Genomic DNA, 25,621 nt, shown 5'->3' with positions numbered 1-25,621 from the left:
CAGCCCAAATTGTAATTATTTTTTATATTAGGACTAATACAGTATTGCCAGTAGGCAGATTTCAAAAACCTAACAGGCCCCACACATTTCGCATGTAGGAAAGGTGGGACCTTGTTATGGAACCCTGAGGTAGAAATCAGACATATTCGATTTACGACAGATAGACAGCAAATGCAATACTCGCTGCTAGGAAATATCAGTCAAGTCGTCTATTGTTCTGATTTTGATAACATTCCTTTCTGGTTATGAAGTCTCAACAATTCTGTGCCATAGGATAATTTCAAATATGCTTAGGATTTTCACTTACTGTAGATGAAAACATTAAAAAGAATCCTCATTAAAAAGCCTTCATATTAACTTCCTAAAACATATTGCTCCCACCCATCACTGCAGACATCTGAATGGGGATAGTATCCTAATCTCTCACAGCCTCATTCCTCTTGAATGGTTTTTGTGTTACCACGAAAGTATTACATGGTGATTTCAGGAATGGAGTCGGACCGTAGAAACCGGGACGAGATTGGTGAAGACAAAGCAGGATGAACAGTTTTCTCTTTCTTCTTTTTTTTTCCCTGTCCCTTCTCCCCTTCTTTCTGCCTCCCTCCCCTTTCCCACTCAAATGCCCAACTATACATTTCAGGCTTTCTCTAATTAACATCAGAAAGAGAGGTACACCTGAGTTCCATTGGATGCCTTCTCTTTCAACTGATGGGTGCCCAGTGGTCACAGTCATGCAAAAACATCCACTGAGAAAGTGGTTTCGGGAACTTGTCTTGGGGACCCAATCAAACAAAGCAGTTCATAGGCCACAGAGGGTGGGTTTTAGGAAGAAATTTTATTGTATTATTCGGAGGTGGAGCTTAGTAGAAAAAAATCAGAGATACTGGGTAACTGGAGGAGTCCCGTCGATGGCGTAATGTCATGCTTCCAATCTGAGACACTCTCCAGGATTGATGGCAGAAACTAAAGTGAGCCATGGAGGTGAGCTGGGATGTCACTGACTTTTATGGAGGCCTTTTTTGTGTTAGGTGGACTTTAACTTAGGAATTGGGTGGAGTTACCCAAAGTGTTTACTGAGGCCTTTCCTCTAACTTCAGGTGGTCTTTAGCTGAAGAATTCAGGCATTAGATACTCACCATTACACACAAAGTCTACTGGGTCAGTGACCAGTGGGTTTTTGTCTCATGACTTTGAAGAGTGAAATTCAAGGCCCACAGAGGGGGAGTTTTTCGGAAGAAGGTTCATTGTAGATTCATAGGTGAGAGTTTGAGAGAGTTAGAAGGAGGAACTCCTGGGTGGCAGGGGCAGATCCAGGAATGGGTGTCAGCAGGCGCTATGCTGTGTAGCTTCTTGGCAGGGTTCTCAACCTCAGGAGAAGAGACAACAAGGAAACAGGGGCCAGAGCCCTTCTGGCATGCCTGTTTCCTGTCAGGGAAATCCCTTGAACACTATTGCTTTGGGATCTCTGTCCTACATAACCAGTTTCTGTCTCCTGTTCTCAGCATAGTGGACATGTGCTTAGCACATCCAGACATCAAAATATAAATTGAGAAAAATCTAACAAATGCTTTATATTGATTCCACATCATGACTGAAATCAATTAAAGACCTTCCCCAAGCTTCTGCAAGACTTAAAACACCTCCACATGAGTGGCTTGAAGGAAAGCGGATTCTTTCCACTATAGGTTAAGCACTGTCTGCAAGAGAGTTTTTAAGGACAGACCACTAGATTTCAAACAAAGCCAACATGGAGCCCAAGCCTTGAACTTCTTGCAGGTAGTAATTTTACATTTGTCTTAAAAAGAAAAATATCGACTGAGCAACCTTAGGAGGACACGACTAAAGCAGGTGTTTTTACTTTTAATTCTAAATCAACAAATAAATACTTGCAACGATTACTGTTCATTTATAACCACCCCGTCTATGTATTTCTTTAACTTGATAGAGAAATGATTACTTTTTATCACTATTTTTATTTGCCAAAGAAGCCTACAAAGTGGCACGAAGTATCTGAATTATTCTATTGAATAGTAGCAGCAAGATTTCACCACCATTATCAAGTAATTGATAAGTGTACACACACACACACACGTATGCACACATGCCAGAATCCTGCAGTGACTTCTTCTCAATTAGAAAAAGTTAAAAACCTTTTAAATTCTGCTTTCTATTCCCAGACACCCGTCTAATTTCACTACTAGCATGCTCTTCTTGGGCCTTTGACACACAACTGTTCTTTTGTCCTGGACCATTCTTCTTCAAAGTTCCAGGTGCCAACTCACCTTCTTGTCCATGTTTCTTCTTTGTGACACTCACCAAACAATAATTAAATGTCCTTTATATGGCCAGATTACGGTCACTATATCCCTCAAGTGTTTGTTTTTCTCTTTAGAACTTAACCTTCATATAACATATTATATATTTAAGTTCATTTGTATGCTGTTAGCTTACCTCTGCCCACATCATTAGCTCCCAGTAGATGACTCCCATCATACAATAGTAAGAAGTTGTTTTTTTTTTTAAATACATTGCTTCATTGTCATTCTCTATCATCTAAAATAATATCAGTGGCGCTAGAGACATAATTTAGGTAAGAATGTTTGCTGTTCTTCCAGAGAACCCAAATTCAGTTCTTAGCTCCCATGTTTGGGAGCTCACAATTGCCTATAATTCTAGGCTCATGGCATCCAACATCGTCTTCTGGCCTCTGCAGGTACCTGGACTCACATGTACATACCCAGCACAGATCCGCGCTCATACACACAAGTAAAAGTAAACTAAATCTTAAAAACATAACAGTTTAAACATGAGAAAATACAGTACCCGTTTACCAAGTAAATTACACATGCCTACCAGAGAGACAAAAATGATCAATGAAGACCCTCAATTGGAAAAACAAGCAAATAAAAACCCATCACGAGACTATGGTGACCATTGCTGATGGTAGCTGGAGATGGTGAGGTGAGAGAAAGCTTTTGAAGATGAGAACCGTGTGCCAGTGGGGAGCCTGGGGAACCAGAGGGCACAGATTCAGAGGAAGCCTGTTACCCAAGAGACCTGGAGCTAAAATGTCCCCCGGAACTGTAGTCACCAAAATTAAGGGAAACTCTCTGGTCAATAATGACAGAAAGAGGGGCCAGACCCCAAAGTAGACCTTTATAAAATAATTCCTGAAGTTTGATTTTCCATACTACTAGAAGCCATGTCTTAAACTGCCATATTGAAGGTTGTCTTAAGCGGTCACTTCCCCTTTGTGGCTCTTGCTGCCAGGGTTTCTTGTGCTATTGGTTTGCTCAGCAATGCATGGCTGGCTAAGGGCATCTGTAGGCCTGTGTTGTTTGATACCCCAGGCAGTCAACCATCTAAGTCACTGATGCTGATCATTCTGGTCTGTGCTGTTGAATCAGTACAATGTGGGCTTCAAATTACAGCGTAATTTGAAAGTTGCTTCTTTAGCTTTGTACCCAGAATCAATAAGTGATAAATGGACGTGGACCATAAAGTCTAGTACTGCAAAGTGACGCTTCTGGATATGTAAACAAGGCACTCACCAGGTTACAGTAGGTTAGACTGTGAAAGCCTGTAGCCAAAAAGCCTAGCCCCAAGTAGGCATCTCTCACGCAGCCCTGGGTATGCGGCTTCCCATTTAGCACATCTGAGAGCCCACCACCTGCTGTCTACTTGTTTGGGAGGCTGTTTAGTCTTGCAGTGATGTCTCATTTTCCCTTAGAAAAGGCCTATTTCTTGGTAGCATTGTTACAAACAGCACTTAAAAGAGACAAGGGAGGAGACTGCATGATTTTTAGCACAGCTGATCCCGTTCCCTCCTGAAGGTCGGCCCCTGTAGGTGTTTGTTTTTGCAACCCCTGGTTAGGTTTTCTCTATAGATGCAGAGAAATTGTTACTCTCAGTGGTTTAATGATTCATCGGACTTGACATTAACAATTTTTTAAAATTGTGACTTACCTGCGTCTGACTGACTCTCCCTGCCCGTGTTACCACCAAGAGTGAAGAAGTTTAAATTAATGCTTTATCCAGCAAAAAGATTTGGGGACTGTAGTCTGTCATGTGTAAAATCTATTCAGCTCTCCTTAGCACAGCCCTTGAATATTCCCTGTGGCTTGGCTGAATTGACTGGAAACAAGATAAGTCATCTAAATTCCGCAGGTATTGCCATTCCTAGCAACCAATTTGATTTTTGATGGACAAAGAGCCCCCAGGAAAGTATATGCCTTTGTATCTGAGAAAAAAGAAATCCCCAACAAGATAGACATACCCTCATCAGCATGCTCCCGGTATGACAGCGTGCAAGTGAGTGATCCATTTTGTTCTGAACTCTGGCTCTGCCAACGCGGTACGCGCTTTAGCAGAACAAATCAAAGGAATGTATTTGACTTGTGTTTTGGCATCTGAAAACACGAAGCCATATTTCCTCATGCGGCATTCTTCCTATCCCACACTTTTTTAATTTGAGCTCTTTCTCGCAGACGCCATTGCCAGAATGAGAATGAAAAGTAAGAGTGAACCAGGGTGTCATTGCTCACCACGCTTCCCAATGTTACAGCAAGTGCTGTCTGTGGTTCAGAGTACCCGACCCCAAGAAGACACTCAGTCCTTGACTATGCAGTCAGCGGGCACAGATTTCATTCCACGGCTCCCGTTCCTTCTGCAGGTCCATGTGACAGCTATGCGTGGAATTTTAAAGGGGACCTTTGAAGAAGCTGACAGCGCCTCCCTCTGCTCCTCTGTGCAGGAATCAGATGATGACGTTTTTAGCTGTGGCAGTACTGAGAGTCTTGATAGTGTCAGTCTGTCCATACCTGATCATTTACCCGTGAGTATCTGAAGCTCTATTTCATGTTTCCTTCCTCTACATCATTTTTGGATGGTTCGTTCTAGGGGGCTTCAGCTTACTTAATTCTACTTCCAAATTCTTTATCATACAAATGCATCTGAAAGTATCATTGTTTAATTAGTCCTCAAGGTATGTACCCCCTCATATCTCTAATGGGATGGGTCTGGAGGAGGCAGAATTTAATCAGCAGTAAGCAGACAGCAACTGAGAATCATTTCATTTCATCTTGGCTTTCTAAACTAGGTCTTTGTTTGAGAAATCTAATTAATGGTACCTGATACTGTAATCACGGTCAGTGGGTTGGGAAGTTTTTGACATCCAAGTGTTGTACGCTCACGTAGACTAGACTTGATTTTGTAATTTTGAAGATCAATCCCAGATTCTTGCACATGCAAGGTGCGTACTTTGCCACTGAGACGCATCCTTAGGACAGAGAAATGGGGAGGAGAGGGGAGGGGAGGGGACAAGGGAAGAGAACCACCAAGCTTGATGAACTCAGTCAGATCATTGGGACCCACATGGTGGAAGGAGAGAACCCATGCTTGAAAAGTGTCCTCTGACCTCCTCATACATGCCTGCATGCATATGTACATACATAGAAATAAATAAATAAATGTGATATAATAATTAAGTGGATTTCAGAAGAAGATATGCTGCTACAAAATCCAGACTCTGAAAGGTCTGAAATTTTACAGACAGGCAAAACGCAGATGTGAGGCTAGGCTCAACTAGAGTAAAGATGTCTTTTTTCACATATCTAAGGAGATTAACGTGAAGAAAATGCATGGTATCGTAGGATATGTTCTCATTTATCACCCCACCCATTTTCCTGTAGTACGTATTCTAATTGTTCTTAATAAAAACCTGGAGTCAGATAAAAGGGGGTGAAAGCTAAGAGATCAGAGTAGAGCGATCAGCCACTAGAGAGACCTTTTACTTCTACCGATGCTCAGGTCAAAAGGGTGATCCTGTCTTTAGATTGCCTCCGCCTCCCCAGACTGTGTCCTTTGACTGCTCTGAGCTCTTGTCTTCTCCCACTTTATATTCCTCTCTCTGCCCAGCCATATCACTCCTCTTTCCACCTCCTTAGTGCTGGGATTAAAGGCATGGGATCCCAAGTGCTGGGACACCTTTGTGTGAGCTCTGTTTCTCGGTTAGACAGATTTAATCTTGTGTAACCCAGTGTGGCCTTGAACTGTCTCCTGAGTCCTGGTATTAAAGGTGTATGCTACCATGCCCTGGCCTCTAGTAACGTCTCTCTGCACTCTGATCTTCAGGCAAGCTTTATTTGTTAAAACACAGATAAAATATCATTACACTTTTTTAGTGACAGTTATTGTAAAATTGTGCATTTAAGTGAAGTTTTGACATAGGGAAGCTTTTTTTTCCCCTATAATTCTGTCCATTTGGTCCTAATCACTAAAGGAAGCTGAGCCTTGAAAACATGTTATTATTGTTGCTTTGCTTCATTTTAGTTCGACACTAGTGCTCGAACCCAGAGCCATGCACAGCTACATCACAACTGAGTCCCATCCCAATCATTATAATTATTTCTTTAAAATTTGTATTTGTGTGTATGTGTGTGTGCGTGCGTGCACACAGTATATTTGTGGAAATCAGAGGAAAACTTGCAAGATCTCTCTTTCCATTATACGAATCCAAAGGAATGAACTTGGGTCATTAGACTTGGTGGTGAGTGCTTTTACCTGCAGACCCTAAAATTATTTCCTAAAAGTGTTCCTATACTGAGCATATCAGCAGAGCCTCGACAGAATGTCCCACTTGGCTTTCTATTGCTGTGAAAAAGGTCTTGATCAAAAACAACTTAGGGAGGAAAAGATTTATTTCAGCTTATGGTTATATTGCATCAAAAAAGTAAGTCAGGGCAGGAACTCGAGGCAGAGTCCTGGAAACAGGAACTGAAGCAGAGGCCTTCAAGGGATGCTGCTAACTGGCTTACTCTCCATGGCTCATGCTAGCTGCTTCTTTTTATATAACCCAAGATCACCTGCCTACAGGTAGAACCAACAATGGGTTGGACCCTTCCACATCAATTGTCAAACAAGAAAATGTTTGATGATTGCCTACAGGCCAATCTGATGGGGACATTTTCTCAATTGAGGTTCTTTGTTCACATACTACTCTAGTTTGTATCTAGTTGACAGAAAAAGCTAATGTGACAACAAGGTAAACTTGACTTCAAGTTTAATTTTTGTGTTGAATAATTTCTGTCCTTTATAGTAAAGGTAAAAATTATTCAAATGAATTAATACAGTATTTTTATGTAGAGTTTTATATCTTTCCTATTGTTATTTAGAGATTTTTAATCTCACAGAAACATCCTCAAAAGTCTTACTAACCTTTATACAGATCTTTCTGTGAACCCTAAAATTCCATTTTTGTGCCTTCTACTTCTCACTCAAGGTTTAAGAATTTTTTTTGGTACCTGGTCATACTCCATCATTACTAGAAGAATGTAGGACTCAAAATCAGATCAAATTTTGTAAGAACTTTTAGGCTCTGTGTTACTTATCTCTTGATTAATGCAGAACTTTTTAATGAACTTGAGACAAGTGCAAAGAGTAGAAGGTTCCCGAACCCTTGGTAAGAGAGAAGATAGCTGTGGTTTGGAAGTAAGATTGTTTAGAGACATTGTCCAGACAATGTATTTTGGGAGACCGTGCCTTTTTTTTTTTTTTTTTTTTTTNGAGACCGTGCCTTTTTTTTTTTTTTTTTTTTTTTTGTTTCCTGCTCTTCCACACCTTCCTCCAAACAGCTGTTCCCTTGAGAAAGGCCTGGACGCTGGCTTTATATCTTGCTACGACGCTCAATGCCTAGAATGGCATACAACATTCATTTGATGATGTTTCAATTTCTTTATTGAGCAAACAAATCCATTCTGATAGTTCTTTTATTCCCTTTTGATGTTGTGCTGGAGTTGGATCTTGTGCTTTGTATGTCCTTGACAAGTTCTCTAACACTGAGTTACACTCCCTGCCACAATTCAAAATTTTCAAATGCCGTAAGAACGAGTCAACATGCATTGTATGGAATGCCAAAGAATTAGGTCAATTTTTTTTTTCCTTAAAAAAGAATGAGTCCACTGGAGGCTCACATCGTTAAAAACGCAGTAGTCCACATTGAATGCAAGACTGTGGGGAAGACCCTCCAACAGTGCTCCTTCTCTGTGCTTGGAGAGTTGCCTTTTCACGCTGACCACTGGAGAAACTGGGCAGCATTTCTCAATCATTTTCCAGTCAGGCACTCCTGAAAAGCATCCTTGTATAAGAGGCTGCTTCCCCGAGGAAGCCCCTAATCTGATAGCACAGAGTACTAATCTAGTAGTACAGAAGAGCAGGTTGCACACCTCTGTGATTTTCTTTCTCCTTAAGCTCCAATAGTTTTTCAGCATCCTTGGCATCCGTGCATCTCCTAAAGTCTCAAATTGGTTCTCTCCTGGAAAAAAAAAAATCAATCTCAAGACTTCTCTATGCAAGATGTCAATTGATTTCTGCGGCTTGTGAGCTCACAGAGTACCTGTAACGTTCATTTAAGCACCATCGGATCTCACAGATGTGGTTCGAGAAGCATTCCGGATGAGAGTGATGTTCTGGCACCTTAGGGAAGGCTAGAGAAAGTGCGGGTACAGCAGTTGATCGGAACATTTGAGCAGTTTCCTGGAAGAATAGAAGAGGCAGGTGGGAGTTTCTTTCCAAAATAGATTGGATATGTGGTAACTACTCCATTACCTCTTTAGGGCAGCCTGTAGAGGAGGAGACTCAAACCCATCGTGGTCAGAGAAGTCTTAGGTGGTAAGCCTTGCTGAGTTTCTTTTCTGTTGGGGTCTTGGTGGTGGTTTGTGTTTTGTTTTTCCCATCTGTCAGCTTGGGTGATGAACTTGACTTGGTGATTTTTTTTTTTCAGTGTTGAAAGGGAATGTCTGCTGATTCCCCTTTGGAAGGGAATGTTAATGTTTATCATTTGATAAATTGCAACTGAGAGCTGTGAGTGGGGCCCCACCAGGATGAAGAAGAGTGGGCAGACATGATATTTTGGAGACTTTTCTGTCACTGTGGGCTGCACTCGGTCTAGTCTCAACTTCAAAGCCTTATTAACTAATGGGAAGCTGGGAAAAAAGAAGAAACCCCACAACCCCACATCTTTTTCTTTAAGGGAAACTGATGACTTGGTGCAGGCTAACACAAGAGACAGCACTAGTGCTGAATCTCATTTTACGACACCAGGAATATTAGCTGGGCTGGAATATTAGCTGGGCTGCCTCTCGCGCTACAGCTGTGGAGACCAAGACCACGGAGAGGTCTTGACAAGAATAAAAATGTGAGCTGTGGCAGAGTAGTTAAATGGCAACCTCTAGACCCCGCCTTTCTACCCAACCGTGCAGCTCCATGGTTTACTTACTTGACTGACTGGTAAGTATGGCGAACCAGCTCGTCGCGGCTGTGACGTGGCTGCTGCTTTCCTGCCAACTCCTCCTAGATGGCAAGTGCACCTGTCTTTTGGCAAACGCCAATGAGTCAAGAAATGGTATAGCAGAGAAGTCACGCTGTGCGTGAAGTGGCAGTCTGCTTCCCCTTTCTGCTAGGAAGCGACTGGGCAGGTTTTCCTCGTGTGTCGCTGATGGAAATATCGCAGAGCAAACACGTCGTACATTTGCGTGAAAGAAATTGGTTTGTCCTTGGGGCATAATGCTTCTTGTGAGAGTGATAGAAATGTTGCCATGAAAAGGGGGTGAGCCGAAGAACGCAGAGAGGATCTTGAACAGCAGCTAGCTAACCCAGGGCTGTAGTGTGGGGCGGTATTCTTTTGGCCCATTAGCTTCTAGCCTCTTACTGGCTAATTCTCACATCTTGATTAAAGTGTAGCACCATGAGGTGGTAGCTTACCAGGAAGATCTTAACCTGCATCCGTCTCGGAGAGGAGAGCTATGGCGACTGTCTGACTCGGCTTCTTTCTCCCAGCATTCTGTTCTGTCTACTCCACCTACCTAATTTTCTGTCCTATCAAAGGCCAAGCAGTTTCTTATTAATTAACCAATAAAAGCAACAGATAGACAAATGACCCACCTCCATCACAGGGCTATAGAACTGCCTCTGCGGATAATGATTCTCAGGCGTTTCTGTTTTGTCCCAGATGGGAATCGGGCATGTTGAACTCCATGGAAACAGATCACATCTGTCTGTCTCTTTAACTCCAGGGCACAGTATTGCTCATTTCACAGTTCGGGCCTTCAGAACCTTCTGCCCTGATTCTAGTTGAACCCACTAAGTCACATTAAGGGGAAGAATTATATTCTTGCACTGGCTAGGTACATAATTCACTTTTATATTTGTTTGTTTTAAACTTTGACAAATCACCAAAATTCAGCATTGAATGTAAAAAAAGCATAGTTGGACCAAATTTCCAAAAAAATCTGATGTGTCTGCAATAGGCTATCAAGAATAACAGTGCTGTGGTTTTAACTCTGTTAGCTGCTGGTGAAAAAGGAAGCGTAAGGGCAGTTCTGTGGCGTGGATGGTACTGTCTTTCACCTGAGTTGAAGGTTAAGGCTTTACTAGCATGAGATCTGAGATATATAATAGAAAACCCCCCACTTCCTACATCTATTATGTACTCAAGATGTTTATAGGTGGATTGATTTTGTAACTGTATTTCATTCAGAGAAGAATTAAAGTCGTTATTAAATATTAACGACACCATCTTCACATTAGTGATCGAAACGCTTTTCTCTGACAGGATAATCTATTTACAGATAAATCTTAGAATGTTTACATTTTATAAACAAATCTCAATAGAGAGTCATATCTGTCAAAGGTGAGGGGACAGAGGCAGCATGCTGTCTGTCACTCACTCTTAGTAGCCCCAGGAGTTCCCTTAATTGTTTATGAACTTCTACCAAAACCAAATGGAAATTTGTATTTGTAGGACATAAAAGAATTTCAGGAATAGCCGGTTGAAAACAGGAGTTTTATTAAAGAAAATGTTAATGCAGACTTTCAACAGAAGGGTTAGGGGAAAGTGTGGGAATTGGCTCCTCCAATAAAAGTCACAATTCACTGTCCTAAATTAGCCACGTATGCATTTGTGTGTGTGTGTGTGTGTGTGTGTGTGTGTGTGTGTTTAAAGCTACATCTCAAAAAGTAGCTATATAACCACTTTCCCCTTTCCCTTCTCTTTAATAAGTGAGATGATAGGGAGGTGGGGGAGATGCCTGGGGTGAAATTATAATCTCATAAAACTAGAAGCAGAAGGATTACACCAAGGCGTTTGTACTTGTCCATTTCCTGTGAGTGGGCTTTCTGGTGAGATTCCTAGAAAATTACAGGTATACACCTGGGACTAGAGAAGCTTCAGTAATTGATACACATGTCGGAATTCTTGCTTCTCTGCTGGAAAGAGGTTCCAGCCGGATTTCCAAGCGAAGGGCTCTTTTCCATTCTGTGTCCTCATAGTCCCCATTTTTCCTTCTGTTTACAATAGCCTTACTCTGGGATCAGCTAAGAGTGGCCACAAGCACTGAATGATGGATTGCCCCACTGAAAATTACTGTGACTTGTAGGCTGATCTAAGTAAAGTGAGGTGATTAAAATTCTAATGTCCACCTTGCCAGAGTCACAATCTTCTGGGTTTGTGTTGAAAAATGGAGACTCACTAGCTTCACACTGCTGCTTATGATGACTCTGCTGGTGGCACCAGTGCCCGAGGCGGAAGTCCTAGGTATTCTCTGAAGACCTTACAATTTATTGCATAGATCAGGCTTCCTGACGCTTTTGACAGTTCAGGGGAGGCACATTTGTGTGATGTGAATGCAGAGAAGAATTGCTTAGAAAAGTAAAGTCATTTGGGGCAATTTTTGTATAGGATACACTATGCAATGCTTTAATTTTAGGAAGTACATGCTTTTATTTTTTTTTAAATTTAAATCCAGTTAAAAGTATAGTTTGTAAAAGCAACAAAGAAAACAATCATTATAAATATAGCAAAAGCTAAACCAAAGACCACTGTAAAAATGTGTAGAGGCATTCATTTTCATTTCTTTGTTGTTGTTGTTGCTTTTCAGGACAGGGTTTCTCTGTGTAACAGCCCTAGCCCTGGCTGTCCTGGAACTCCTCTGTAGACCAGGCTTGCCTTAAACTCACAGAGATCCAGCTGCCTCTGCCTCCTGAGTACTGGGATTAAAGGTGGGTGCCACCACGGCTCGGCCATTTGTTTCCTTTTAATATTTAATTCTCAATAGGAAAGTACTTCAAGTGAGCTAAAATGTTAGTAAACTCAGGTGCATTTGATTTTGGCTTTTGTTGCAAATATAGCAATGCAGTACTAGCAAAGATTTAGCTATCTAGTTGGCAATGTTAAGACTTTGAAGGAAAGTTTCTTAATTGATTCAAATAGGCAACTGGTAACTGTCATTTGAAGATTATTTTTATGGAGAATTTAATGAGTATCACCAAATACTAACATTACCAAAACTACTTCTCTTCAAAACAGAAATCACCAAATTAAAAAAAGAGAGAGAGAAAATCCAAAGCAAACAACAACACACTAAACCCCAACTGCAAACAATTCTCAAAGCTCCATGAAGGCTGGTGAAAACTAGGCAGGATGCTAACCGCACTGGGTGCTTGTTCTGTGAGCCTTGTTGGTTGGAGTGAGGCCAAGGTGGTTTCTTGGTTGGCTTCATTTGTTGTGGGTCCTGCTCCTTATCACACAGAGAGACCTCAGGTGCAAGGATTATATGTTTTCTTCCGGGATTAGAAGATAACGTAGCTAGAAATACTATAAGGTAAAGATGCGCATGTTCATTGTATGTCATCTTTATGAAGTTACTCTTAAATAAAACAATAATTACATTTTATTTGAAATTTAATATCTATAATTCCTACATTTGAAAAAGTATATGTATTGTTTGATATCAGAATTTGGCATTGATTCTATTTTTAAGATTCTTGGTTTGGAAGAAATAGTAAAAGTGAAATTTAAATATGGGTCATACTCCCAATGAAGTCATACTCCTGATTTCTACAAATAAATTGGTTCATTGATTTTTTTTTCTTTCCTTCTTTTTTTGATCCTGTGTCAGACTTGATTTTCTGCCATTGCTGTTTCTATGGCAACTCTTATTTTGACTTGTAGAGTAGTAGAGATTTCAGATTATTTACATTTTTAGATATTGATTTCAAAAATACTTGTCAAAGTTCATATTGATTTGCCTAAAAATAGAAATGTGAAAACAATTTTAGCTTTATGGATTATTTTTGAAAGATTTCTGTGACAAAAACTGTATATAACCTAGATGTCTTGCGATTGGTTAGATAATTTCTGGGAAACTGGTAAAATTGATTGCTATGTGGGGGATAGACCAGTGAGATAGATATATCAATTGGTATAAAATACATTCACATTGCTAAACACACATGTTAAATTGTATGTTTCCATTGGAGTGTGTGTGTATGTGCTTTGTATTTGCAAGATGTAGAAAAGTAAATGTATTTTCTGAGATTTTTCACTGGGTGTCAGAATTATGAGTGATTTATCTTATCTGTCATCTGTCTCTATCTGTCTGTCTGTCTGTCTATCATCTTCTCTATCATATAGTTTTTTTCCCAACAAGAAATCTATGTTCATGTATTGTAACTTCTTTTTTTTTTTTACTTTTTTTTTTTTGTTATTTTTTCAGAATTTGCTCTGTAGACTAGGCTATAACTTTGAACTCACAGAGATCCACCTTCCTCTGCCTCCCGAGTGCTGGGATTAAAAGCATGTGCCACCACTGCCTGGCTGTCACTTCTTTTTTAAAAGATGTATTTATTTTAATTATGTGTGAATATTTTGCCTGCATATATGTATAGGCATGACTGGGGCATGTAGAGGCCAGAAGAGGGTAGTGGGTCTCCTAGAACTGGAGTTACAGATGGTTGTAAACCATGTGGGTGCCTAGAATAATCAAACCTAGGTTCTGTGTAAGAGCAATAAATGTTTTAAGTCACTGAGCCATATTTACTACCCCTGTAACCTCTATCTATAAGGCATCATTTACCACTGCTGTTACAACATGTTCATATTTAAATCTTAGGGGAAACCTTTAACAATTGATAGAAAACTTGATCAATTTACATACCCACTTTGACACGCTTATATTCTTGGTATCTTGCCCAAACAGACTTGAAATATGGACGTATGTGTATATGTATGTTTATGGGCAGATTAATTTTTGTGATGTCTTTCCATACCAAAAAAAATTAGTGCTGTGTATAGAACTTATTTTTATACACAGTGGAATTTTATACTTCCATTTATAGCGTTTATTACAATTTGAAAGTGTTTTTTATTTTGAGGCGGATTTTCTAATAACGTTATTTTTAGTATGAAAAAGGTATAGTTTTTGCTTGTTTATTGATTTTTTTTTTAGGTAACGTGATTTCCACGGGACACCCTTTAATTTGCCATAGATTGCTTTGCTGTGTGTTAAAGATGCATCCTTTTGTTCAGAATTTTAACTTAGTAAATATTGAACCTCATCAAATTTCTTATCAATGCATCTGATCATGTTATCTTAACCTGCTAATATGATGATCTGAAACATTTTTCCAGTATAAAACTGTTATCTTTTATTCTTTTTTTTTAAAATAATATTTTAAGCTCACACAAATCCAATTTTATATAGCAATGTATGTGCGTTTAAACTTATTTTTGAAATGTTCAATTTTTAAAAAACTGGAAGCACATTTAATTATTTTGTATGCATGTTTACCCATGTGCAGAGAAGCATCCTGAGAAACATAGCTTCCACCTACTACATTATATACCGTAGAGGAAAAGTTAAGACACAGTGCATGGCGAGAGCCCAGCAATACACAGTAAAATGTATCGAGAGAGCAGCAGCGGATTGTGAGTTCATTCTTCAAACAGCATGAGTAAGAACTGACTCACTCAACAAATTAACAAAAATGACTACCCAATTTCAATTTCCAAGAATTTCTATTCCATTAAGCAAAACTTCCTCCCATTTCCCCTGTGACGTGTTCTAAGTGGCAGCGGTGTAAAGAAAGCCCAGAGACGCGGCGTTAGGGTGGGCAGGGGGTAGTGGGCCAGGTGACTAATCTTGTGCTCACCTTGTTTCCCGTCACCTCGTCATCTGTCCTGGAGGTAGCGTGCGAGGGTTGGCACAGCCTTGCTCTGTTGAGCCACTCACTCTGTAGCTGCAGATTAGCTTTAGGCTTATATATACTTCTATGTCTTTCCCATCATTTTCTTCTGATGCCTCCATCAGGGGTGTGTGTGTGTGTGTGTGTGTGTGTGTGTGTGTGTGTGTATTCTTTTTGAAGTCTGATTAGCAGACAGAAGTCAGAGAATACAAGTGTATAAAAAGACAGGAAGGAATTATCTTTCTAGATTCTGTTTCTTTTATTTTTTTTTTGACTTAAATATTTTATTTAAGATGAAAGCAAAAGTGTTAAGGTCAGTGACAACCTGCCTACCTAACCGTGTTAACTTGCCTTCTCTTGTTGACAATAGATAACTAAGTCCATTAGTTCCATTTCTGATGTTTGTCTCAGCACCTCTTTATTCAGATCTAATAGTCAGGGTTACATTGACTTTACACTGAAAGCGTGAAAGGCCCCCGTACAATCTAATTGTAAAAGAGGCATCTTAGTGTGTATAATAGAAATGGCAGAGACAAGATCCATCACGCAAAAATGGACTTGAAGCTGGTCCTTCCTTCTCCACTGTGGTATGCCTGTCTTCTTAATGGGGAGCTGGGTTTTCTTCAATGGCGTATGAGACTGTAGGCTTCCCAGCTGAGCTGTGGAAGGCTTAGCCCGCACATGCCCATATACATATATAGCCACCTAGCACCAAGCTCCTTTTCTTATTGTTTGATAATGCATACATACATATATAATGTGTTTTGCTCAAACCCATCTCCAATTCCCTTCCCTCTAGCTCCTCTCAACCCCCACTCTTCTCTTCCAGCTGTACCAACTCTTTTTTTTTTTAAATATTTATTTATTATGTATACAGTATTCTGTTCGCGTGTATGCCTGAAGGCCAGAAGAGGGCACCAGACCTCATTACAGATGGTTGTGAGCCACCATGTGGTTGCTGGGAATTGAACTCAGGACCTTTGGAAGAGCAGGCAATGCTCTTAACCGCTGAGCCATCTCTCCAGCCCCCTGTACCAACTCTTTGAAAGCAGACGGAGTCCATTTAGTAATACCCGTGTGTGCACGTGTGCAAGGCACACTACTGGGAGCATGAGTAGCCTCTCGGGGCCTCATTTCTGAAGAAAGGGGGCTCTCTGTCCCCCAGCAGCCTTTAGTCGCCAACAGTTCTTCAGCTTGTTGGGACCCCATTGAGCTCCTCCCCACCCCGCTGCCTACTATTGACACTTTCAAGATTTATTCAGCATTTACCTCATGGCAAAACCATCTTATTATGAAGTCTCTTTTTTAAAAAAAAAATATTTATTTATTTATTATGTATACAATGTTCTGTCTGTGTGTATGCCTGCAGGCCAGAAGAGGGTACCAGACTTCATTACAGATGGTTGTGAGCCACCATGTGGTTGCTGGGAATTGAACTCAGGACCTCTGGAAGAGCAAACAATGCTCTTAACCGCTGAGCCATCTCTCCAGACCTTATGAAGTCTCTTTATAGACAAGCTTCTGCAGTGAAATTCTATACCCAAAATGGATCCTTTTTTACACTTTATGTTTGGCAAACGTGCTCCAAGGTGTCGCAAGCATGCGAACCTAATACCACACAAACTCCACAATTAACACGTGCTGCTTCTGCATCCTCCAACATGCAGTGGTCCTCGGTGGAAAAACTAAGTACATAAATTTCTATTAGGTGCTGAAAATATTCTATAGAGGGAACTTTAACACGGTTTTTACATTTTATTTTGACAGAAAAGATGAGGACATAGTATTATCAGAAACTCTGTTTTTTATCCCCCCACACACACACTTTTTTTTTTTTTTTTTGAAACAAGGTCTTGCTATGTAGCTCTGGCTGTCCTGGCACTCAGTGCACAAGGCTGGCCTTTAGTTCACAGAGCTCCACCTGCTTCTGTGAGTGCCACCACACCTGGCTTTCTAGTTTTTAGAAACAATTTTCTTTTCTATTGTTTTTTCATTTTGATTACATTTTCCTCTCTCCTAGCAGACCCTCCCCTCCTCTCTTCCCACCCCCATTCACTTCCTTTCTTTTTCTCTCATTAGAAAACAAGCTGCCATTCATAAAACTGTAGTAAAGTAAAACAATATAAAATAAGAACAAATGAACCAGAATCAGACAAAAACAAACAAACAAACAAAAAAATAACCAAAGAAAAATCAAAAGAAACAGATACCGACACAGAGCCATACCTGTTTGTACATCCAGAAATCCCATAAAAATGCAGAACCGGGAATCATAATATATATGACCAGTAAGGTAAAAAAAGAAAATGCCCTGAAAACCATTATGACACTAAGAACCTCCAGAAAATTCCACTGGGTTCATTTTGTGTTCCTCATCTACTCCTGGGCATGGGGCCTGCCTTTAAGATTGGTTTGTATACCCAGTGAGACCCCATTGTAGAAAACCAGTTTTTCCTTTGCAAGTGGTTACCAATTGGAGCTATCTTCTGGGTGAAGGATGGGAATTGTGTCCATTTCCTCTCTGAGGGCAGGGGCCCTATCTGACTTAGGCCCTATGCGCGCTGCTACAGTCTGTGGGTTTATATGAGCACCATTCCTACGGTGTTTAGGAGGCCTTGTTTTCTTGATGTCCTCACTTTTAATCCTGTTTATCTATGTGGTCATGTTCAATAGTGCAATGCCTGTGGAAACCAGAAGGGGGCGTTAGAATCCCCTGAAGCTGTAGTTATAGGTAGTTGTGAATTGCTGGATATTGGCACATATTGACGTACTCCTAACTGCTGAGACATCTCTTCAGTCTTTAGTCCTCATCCTAAGAGAGAATAAAGGTTGTCAAGGTTGCCCTAGCCACCAGTTAAGACCTTATATGGGCATTCATGCCCTGCAGGGTGAGGTATACAGAAAATGTCCATCATAACTATTAAGTCAGGCACCTGAGTGTAACTAGTCTTTCTCCGAACTGCTGGCTCCCAAATAATGACATGGAGATTTCTTATTAATTATGAAAGCTCAGCCTATAGCCTAGGCTTATTCCAAATTAGCTCTTATCACTCAAATTAACCCATTTCTATTAACCTGTGTTCTGCCGTGTACCATCCATCCTGATTTTTTTTTTTTTTTATGTCTCTTGGCATCATCCCCAGTTCCTCTGTATGCCTGGAAGTCCCACCTATTTTCTCTGCATAGTTATTGGCTGTTTAGCTTTTTATTACACCAATCACACTAACACCTTCACACGTTATACAAATATCCCACAACACCTGAGGCTGCTGAATTAGAAGTTGAGCCAGCAAACACTGAAGAGCTCTGAGTTTCCTTCATGCCAATGGACATAGTTTATTTTTTCTCAGGGCTTATTTCTATTTTCTATGGTTGATCATGAAAGTCTACTGACACTGTGTTCAGTTTAGATGTCTTCCCAAGACCATCTGTAAGAACTTATGCATTTCCGGGAAGCCTGGTCATTTTTAGCAATTCTCCGTTTTCTTTGTGATTTAAGGAACCCTAGTATCAACTAAAAATCCAAAGCATTTTTGAAAATAGACTAAAATATTGTGGATGCTGTGTTCTGATTTGTTGGTGAGTGTGTTTATAAGCAGTTGGGAGCTTTACAACTGATTGATTGATTTCATACAGAAGAAAGGCTTCATTATCTTCATATCACAGAAACTGTGTATATCTCTTCTTTTCTAATCCTATTTTTCCCTTTCCTCTGGAGGTAACTCTTCTGCAGTCTTTCATGTTTTAATTGAAATATACATATTCCCATGAAAGCATTTTGTGAAAATATGAATCATGTATATTATTCTGAAAACTGCTTTTCTTACTCAATAGTACTTCATGGGATTTCCCAGTGTTATTTATCATAGCTTTATTTTACTTGTTAAAAATGATTACATGACATTCCAACATATGGGCATGTAAAATTGAGATAACTATTCCCCTGTGAAAGTTTTCCCTCCATTAGTAGTTTTTATCCTACTATGAACATGCCCCAATACATACATTTTAGAAACTGTTCTTATATATTACTGTTTCAACTTTGTTGGATAGGTATATCAAGTGAAGACAAATATCACAATGTATATTGAAATATTATTTTTCCTCTCTCTCTCTTTCTGTCTCTGTCTCTCTCTCTCTCTCTCTTTCTCTGTCTCTCTCTCTCATTTGTTTTGCTCCTAAGACAAAGTTTCTTGGTGTAGCCCTGGCTGTCCTGAAATTCACTATCTACACCAGATTGGCAGAGATCCACCTGCCTCTTCCTCCCAAATGCTGGGATTACAGGCGTGCACCACCAGGAGCAACTTTTTTTAGTCTTTTAAGAACACATTTACCTCACACACGATAAGCAAACACTCTACCACTGAGCTGTCTTCTAATCCATGAAATAAACTTTTTTATTTTAAAATAACTTTAGATTCATGGGGGATTTGCAAACAAAGCATAGAGAATTCTTTTGAATGTCTTGCCCAGCTTCCCCCAGTGTTAATTTTCCACTTAACCTTGATGCACTTGTCATAACTAAGAAAATACCGCTAAATAACTCCTACCAGATTTTTAGTTTCTCTATGAATAGTCTTTTTGTGACCAAGGAACAATTGAGACAATGCCCTGAGTTAGATGGTGTGCCTTGTTAGCCTTCTTCATCTCCGTTTCTTCCATGGCCTCGCTTTATTCAGTAAATCTAGTTCACCTTCATGTCAGGAGCGGGGAGCAGCCCCCTATTTCTCTTCTCTATGTGTTATTTGGAGATCACTGTAAGAAATCGTTCCTTCTCCAGCATTTTCCAGTCATTTATTTCAGAACACAATCATTTATACTGGCTTTGTTCTTTGGGTTATGAGTGTATGGTATAGATACATAATTTTTATCGCTTACATTGTTCTGACATTGGTCACTGACATCTTTCTGCTGGTTGTTGTCTTTATTTCTTCATTTTTTTTTTCCTGTTGTGAGGGATTAAACCCTGGTCTTCGAGCATGGAAGCCAGATGACCTACCACTAAGCTATAGTAAGCCCTTGCTAGTAATGCATTATGAATATTTTGTGTTCCTTTCTTTCTGTATTATACGGTGCTTCCGGTTGATCTTGGAATCCCACTGTCTCCATCTTTGAATTCACCGTTTTTCTAAGATAACTAGGTTTTGAATGTGGCTAATTATTGGTCTGAATGGGGTGCTGGAGCTGGGGTTGTTGCTTAGAGTCCGCCAACTGGCTATTCAATACTAAATAGTCCTTCCTGAAAACATACATACAAATAAGACTATATGGACTAAACAGGTTCTATTTATATATTTAAGAATATCTGTAAAAGCAGCAGTTAAAGAAAAAGGCCATGAATTTGAAAGTGAGAAAGGTGGAGTAAAGGGAAGAGTTTCAGAGGACGAAAAGGAAAAGGGAAATTATATAATTAAATAATAATTTCAAAACTACTTTTTCAAAAGAATGCTTCCTGTTTCCCAGAGCACCTGAGCTCCAAGGGTTTATTCACCTTTTCCTGTCTTCTGTAGGCACCTACACATGTGGAACACTTGCCTATTCTCTCTCTCTCTCTCTCTCTCTCTCTCTCTCTCTCTCTCTCTCTCTCTCACACACACACACACACACACACACAAATAAAAAATATATATTTAAATGGTGACAATTGTAGCACTACTGATACAAACCCAGAGACAGATGACAGATATTGAGGTTCAACCTGAAGGTCAAAAAAGCAAAACAGCCAGCCCCTGGCTCTTTCCTCTACCTCAGTCTGAAATGGCAGTCATGCCTCCACGAATCTCAGAATGAGACTGTGTGTGAGAGCTGTCTCCTCTCATTTTGTATTCTCTCTAGTGCTGGGATTAAAGGTGTGCACCACTACCGCCCGATTTCTATGCAAACTAGTGTGGCTACTGGGATTAAAGGTGTGTGTCACCCCTGCCTATTCTGTATGACTTGATGGAGGAAGGTCATTGGTTAATTAAAGAGGCTAGATAGAAATGGGCCAAGCAGTCTTTAACTGAATATAGTTTGTGTGTTGTTATTTCGGGCTTAAGCTAGCAGGCGGCTGGGGTGCTGGGGACACAGCCCCGCCGCTCTTATTTCAACAGTGACTGACCAGTGGAGCTGTTTTACTCTCTGATCTGCAGGCAAGCTTTATTTATTAAAACACAAATGAAATATCACTACACATGGCATACACTTAAATGGGAAAGACAGAAAGCCTAGAGGGGGCAAATTTGTGTCTCTCTTTATTCTTTCCTTTCTTTTTATTGCATTTGGTGGCATTTCAAATGGAAGAAGGCTGTTGGCCATTCGTGTAAAACTGTGGACTAGATTATAAGGTGCCTGCTACTCTCAAGGTCATGGTCCACATCTGGTCTAGAACTCTGATCTGACTTCTTCAGGTGTATTTACAAATGGTACTATTTAAAGACATGGTGCTAGATATGGTTTCTTATGATGGGGTTAGAAAAGAACTCATGACTAAATCTGCTAAAGGGGTAAAATCAAACAAAGGCTGAGAAAAGATGGTAAGTGAAGAGAATGTGCAGCCGATCGGGGAGCCATTAGAAGTCTGAGGCGGTAGTTTAAGTTATGCCAGGAACTCAAGGACCTTTGGTATCTCTGCTTCCAATCCTCTCTTTAGCTACTGGGATGGGGAGAAAGCTGTCGTTAGCTAAGGCTACTCTTGCTGCTGCTGCCCCTGCTTCTGCTAAGAGATCTGGGAGGTGAGGCAGGAGAGTCCCCAAAGTACTTGTAGTCAGTTTTACTCCTTGAACATAGAATGCTGTGTAACATTGAAACATGGTTTCTTTCTTTCTTTCTTTTTTTTTTTAAAGAAAAAAGTAAGAAGATATCAACAGACTGAAAAGGTATATTCAGAAGCATAGACTCTTGGGAGGACACTGCAGTTCATGAGGCCACAAGGTGAGGTGACTCCCTTATTACTCTTGTCATGCTTTCAAGTATCTGATGCGACTCTGTAATTGTCTCAGGTTATGATTGGTAATGTGTAATTGGAGAAGCAAAATGTTCTTACTTAAAATACATATTTTTAACCATGTGTCTTGGGGTCTTTGAAAGGTTATCCAGAACAGAATTATAATATTTGGTTCCATTAGGGGTGATTTAAAAATGTATATCTTTTACTAGGGAATGCTGCTTCTTGTAAGTCTCTCACTTTTAGAAGGTAGCGAAATCCTCAGGAAAATAAACATGAGGCATGTCTGTTCACTTTATTTCTTATGACCAAAACAGCCAGGCATAATGATGCGGACATTCCATCCCAGCATTTGGGAGGCAGAGACTGATGGCTCTCTAGGAGTCCAGGGTTATATAGTGAGAGCTAATTTCACAAACTTTACATTTCAGTTAAAACAAAAAACAAACAACCTACACTTTCTAAAAGAAAGGAAGGAAGGAAGGAAGGAAGGAAGGAAGGAAGGAAGGAAGGAATGAAGGAAGGAAGGAATAAGGGGAACATTTAAGAAGAGGTAGAGGGTGGGTGCATCTGGGAGGAATCATGGGGAGGAGTTGGAAACAAATGTGATCAAGTTACCCTGAATGACATTCTTAAGAAATTCTATACATACATATGCTTAGATGTGTGTATGTGTAAATATACATATATATTATACATAAGTGAATGCATTCTCTGACTTCCTTAAACGTTTAAGAATCACTTTTGTGAAGAATATTTGCCAGCTATGAAATGATGATTCGTTTGAATGGTCAAAAATATCCTGGGGTGGTGGAGGGGGGTGGCGGTCACGTCTAACATGTAAGACGGGTAAAGAAAAACAAGCTAAGCTAAGCTAAGCTGTTGTTTAAGAGCTTGTTAAAATAATGGATGTAAACTATGCATTGAGAAGTTAAGATTATAGTGAGGGCTAAAGTTCACAATCATGGGATCCTCTTAAATAGTAGATTTCTTCCTCATTGGTATTGTGAGACAAGTTGTCATTGATCACAGTTTTAAATGAAAAGGGTTGACAGACTTTTATGTTGATTTGGTCAAGCCTGTCTTCAGCCTGGCTTTTCTTATGCATCTAAGAGTTGGTTCACTTATTTAGGATTTACCTTACGTAAATCAGTGGATTAAATGCCTTAGTTTTTGAAAATGAGTAAGCTATGGTCTTTGTGACCAACATTTCTCCAATGAATATGTTACCCAGAGCTAATTTTTATTATTAATTCAATACATTATTTAAGAAGAAAGTCAAGAAAGTCTAGATTGTATAAGGGTATGCAGTGAATTCTAAAGCCAACTGGGGACTATCTGGGGTAGTCCTGATTTGTTATCATGCCTTGCCTCAGCCTAGAAAAGCAAGAGTCTGTATCAGAAGAGCCTTGCTCTGTCTCAGCTCACACCCAAAGCTTGTTTTCCAGCCTGACTCTGTAGCTCGTTAGGTGCGGCATATAGAAGAATTTAGTCTAAGGCAGAAGAGGTTCCCTGATCACAATTGCAAATTGAGTGTTGTGGAAAATAGTTATGCAAACACCTATGAAAATAACAGAGGTAGCCCCACCCACTCACCTTTTTGCCTTATTTGCGTTCATTTTATTACCCTCGCTAGGGACTCAACTCATTTCCTGGTGACTGAGAGGAGCTAGCAGGGGGAGGTGGGATGCTGTGAGCTCCTAAGGGTCTTAGGCAGATTACAGCTGAGTGAGTTGCGAGCCTGAAACTTTGTCAAGAAAGTTGTTTTCTGTTTTTGTTTTTCTAAATTTAAGCAGTCAAATAACTGAAAGCAATAAACTTTGCAAAGGTGCAGGGAGGCCAGGTGTGGTGGTGCCTACTTTAAGCCTTTAATTTGCTCTTCAGGAGGTGGACGCAGGTGGCTCTCGGCAAGTTTGAGGCCAGCCTGGTCTGTATCACAGGTTCTAGGACAGTCAGAGCAACTTGGAGGGATGCTGACTTGACAAACAGAACAAGAAACAAAGAGAGTCAATGAAAATGCCCCACACCCTGTTTTATCATTAGAAAAGTAGTTCCATTCATTCATATTGTTATTCCTTTGGTCCACTTTTAAAAAACAACACATATACTAATTGTAACCATTCAATTGTTGTGCTAAGTTTGTGCCTGGAAGTGGAGAAGGTCCACCAATGTGCTCGCCTTAGTGAAATCCCATGGTCGTGGGAGATAATATAGGTAATGAGTGATGTAGTGATGTCTTAGGTTTGGTGGTATGACTGCCATGGAGAGAAATTAAAGGAGAATACAGGTTCTCTTTAACGATAATCAGGTTGGGAATTTTCCTACACGATGTTTTGCTTTGAACACATGAGTGTGAAGATGTGTAAGGCCCAGGTGTTTTTTCCCCCCATTTTTCATATCCTGTCATAACTAGAGAGGAGCCCATCACATTAACTGACATCCTAAAAATCTGTCAGTCTTAACTAAACTGGATACGATTGAAAAACTTATGCAATTTTGTGTGTAGAGAACTATAAATCAAGTGATTTTACTTCAGGTAAACATGATGGGAAAATGTCATTACTCAAGACAGACTGGATTACAAAATCTCAAAACTGTGCCTGGAGTGGCGCACATTTGATCTCCTTGCTTCTCAGGGAAGTCTAGTAACTGAAAACAGTAGACATTATAAAAGTCAAGATGGCCAGGCGTGCTGATGGAGTCACGAGGTACAGAAACTCCAGGATATCCCCATCTATTGGTGAATTCTAGAAGGAGTTTGGGTCAGAATAACAAAAACAGCAACAGCAATAACAATAAATAAAAACCCAAATGGGTTTCCAAAACAGCTTAGGGTAACAGTTCCTGAGTCTCCCGAATGACACGTATCTAACCATCGTATCAACTGAGGAAATTAAGATGCCGGCATTGTAGCAGTCAAAGGGTCACAGGGTGAGCGCCATGTTTGTTTAGTAGCTATTTGAATCAGTCTATGGTCGATAGTGTTTATTCCACGCCATAGAGAGCATTAATGGCCGGCTCTAGGAGCTGACCACAAAGGCAACCTTTATCTGTTTTAGAAAACCAAAATTATGGGGGAGGGGGGGACGGTGTGCAAGGCAGAGGGCTGTTAGGAACTTAGAAAGAAACGGAAGATTTCTTGTGCAATCTCAGTGTGTTGGATCATGGATTTATTTCAAGCCTTTCCTTCATTCATATATGAAAACTTTTACTTAAGGCTACCTAAGGCGTGACTTTGCCAAAGCAAATGTGTCCTCCTCGATTCTTTTGATTTCATCTTCCCCAAATTTGCTTTACAAATTTGCTCTCCCCGGAATCCTTCTCAAACACGTAGCATGACTCTGGCTCCCTGCAGAGTCTCCCTGCTTCTCACAGACCTGCTCTGCATTCACTCGGCTCAATCTGGCATCACCTGGTGTGGTCCTGCTGTGGGCCAACTTTCTCTTCTCAGGTCACGCCATTCTCTGCAATTATCCAAATGCTTTTTCTGGTCTTGTTCTTTTGTAATGCTGATAAAGATTTAACCTAATCCACAGTACTCAACCTCTGCACTGTTAACACGGTTGATGGAATTCTATGCGTTATGGGATGTGCCTATGGCGCCCCACTGGTATCCTCCTCTATAACGTGGCCCATGGTCTCACTGAATCAAAATAATCTGTGTCTGGAAATCACTAA

General features: G+C 40.2%; 1 long non-coding RNA gene across 1 annotated transcript in view; it reads left to right on the top strand.

Moving 5' to 3' along the window:
- Nucleotides 1-21,932, top strand: part of LOC126489488 (uncharacterized) — a 33,651-nt gene extending 11,719 nt beyond the window's left edge. The window contains exons 2-3 of the long non-coding RNA XR_007588937.1: nt 4,673-4,834; nt 21,843-21,932. This is a non-coding gene — a long non-coding RNA (uncharacterized lncRNA). The remainder of the gene's footprint in view (nt 1-4,672; nt 4,835-21,842) is intronic.
- Nucleotides 21,933-25,621: the final 3,689 nt, after the last annotated feature.

This window comes from Alexandromys fortis, unplaced genomic scaffold, assembly GCF_014885135.2.
Source record: "Alexandromys fortis isolate MF-2015 unplaced genomic scaffold, M_Fortis_MF-2015_v1.1 scaffold_8_9099976_23576923, whole genome shotgun sequence".
Classification (NCBI taxonomy): Eukaryota; Metazoa; Chordata; class Mammalia; order Rodentia; family Cricetidae; genus Alexandromys; species Alexandromys fortis.
Note: the sequence above shows the minus strand (reverse complement) of the source record. Positions and strands in the feature narration are given on the sequence as shown.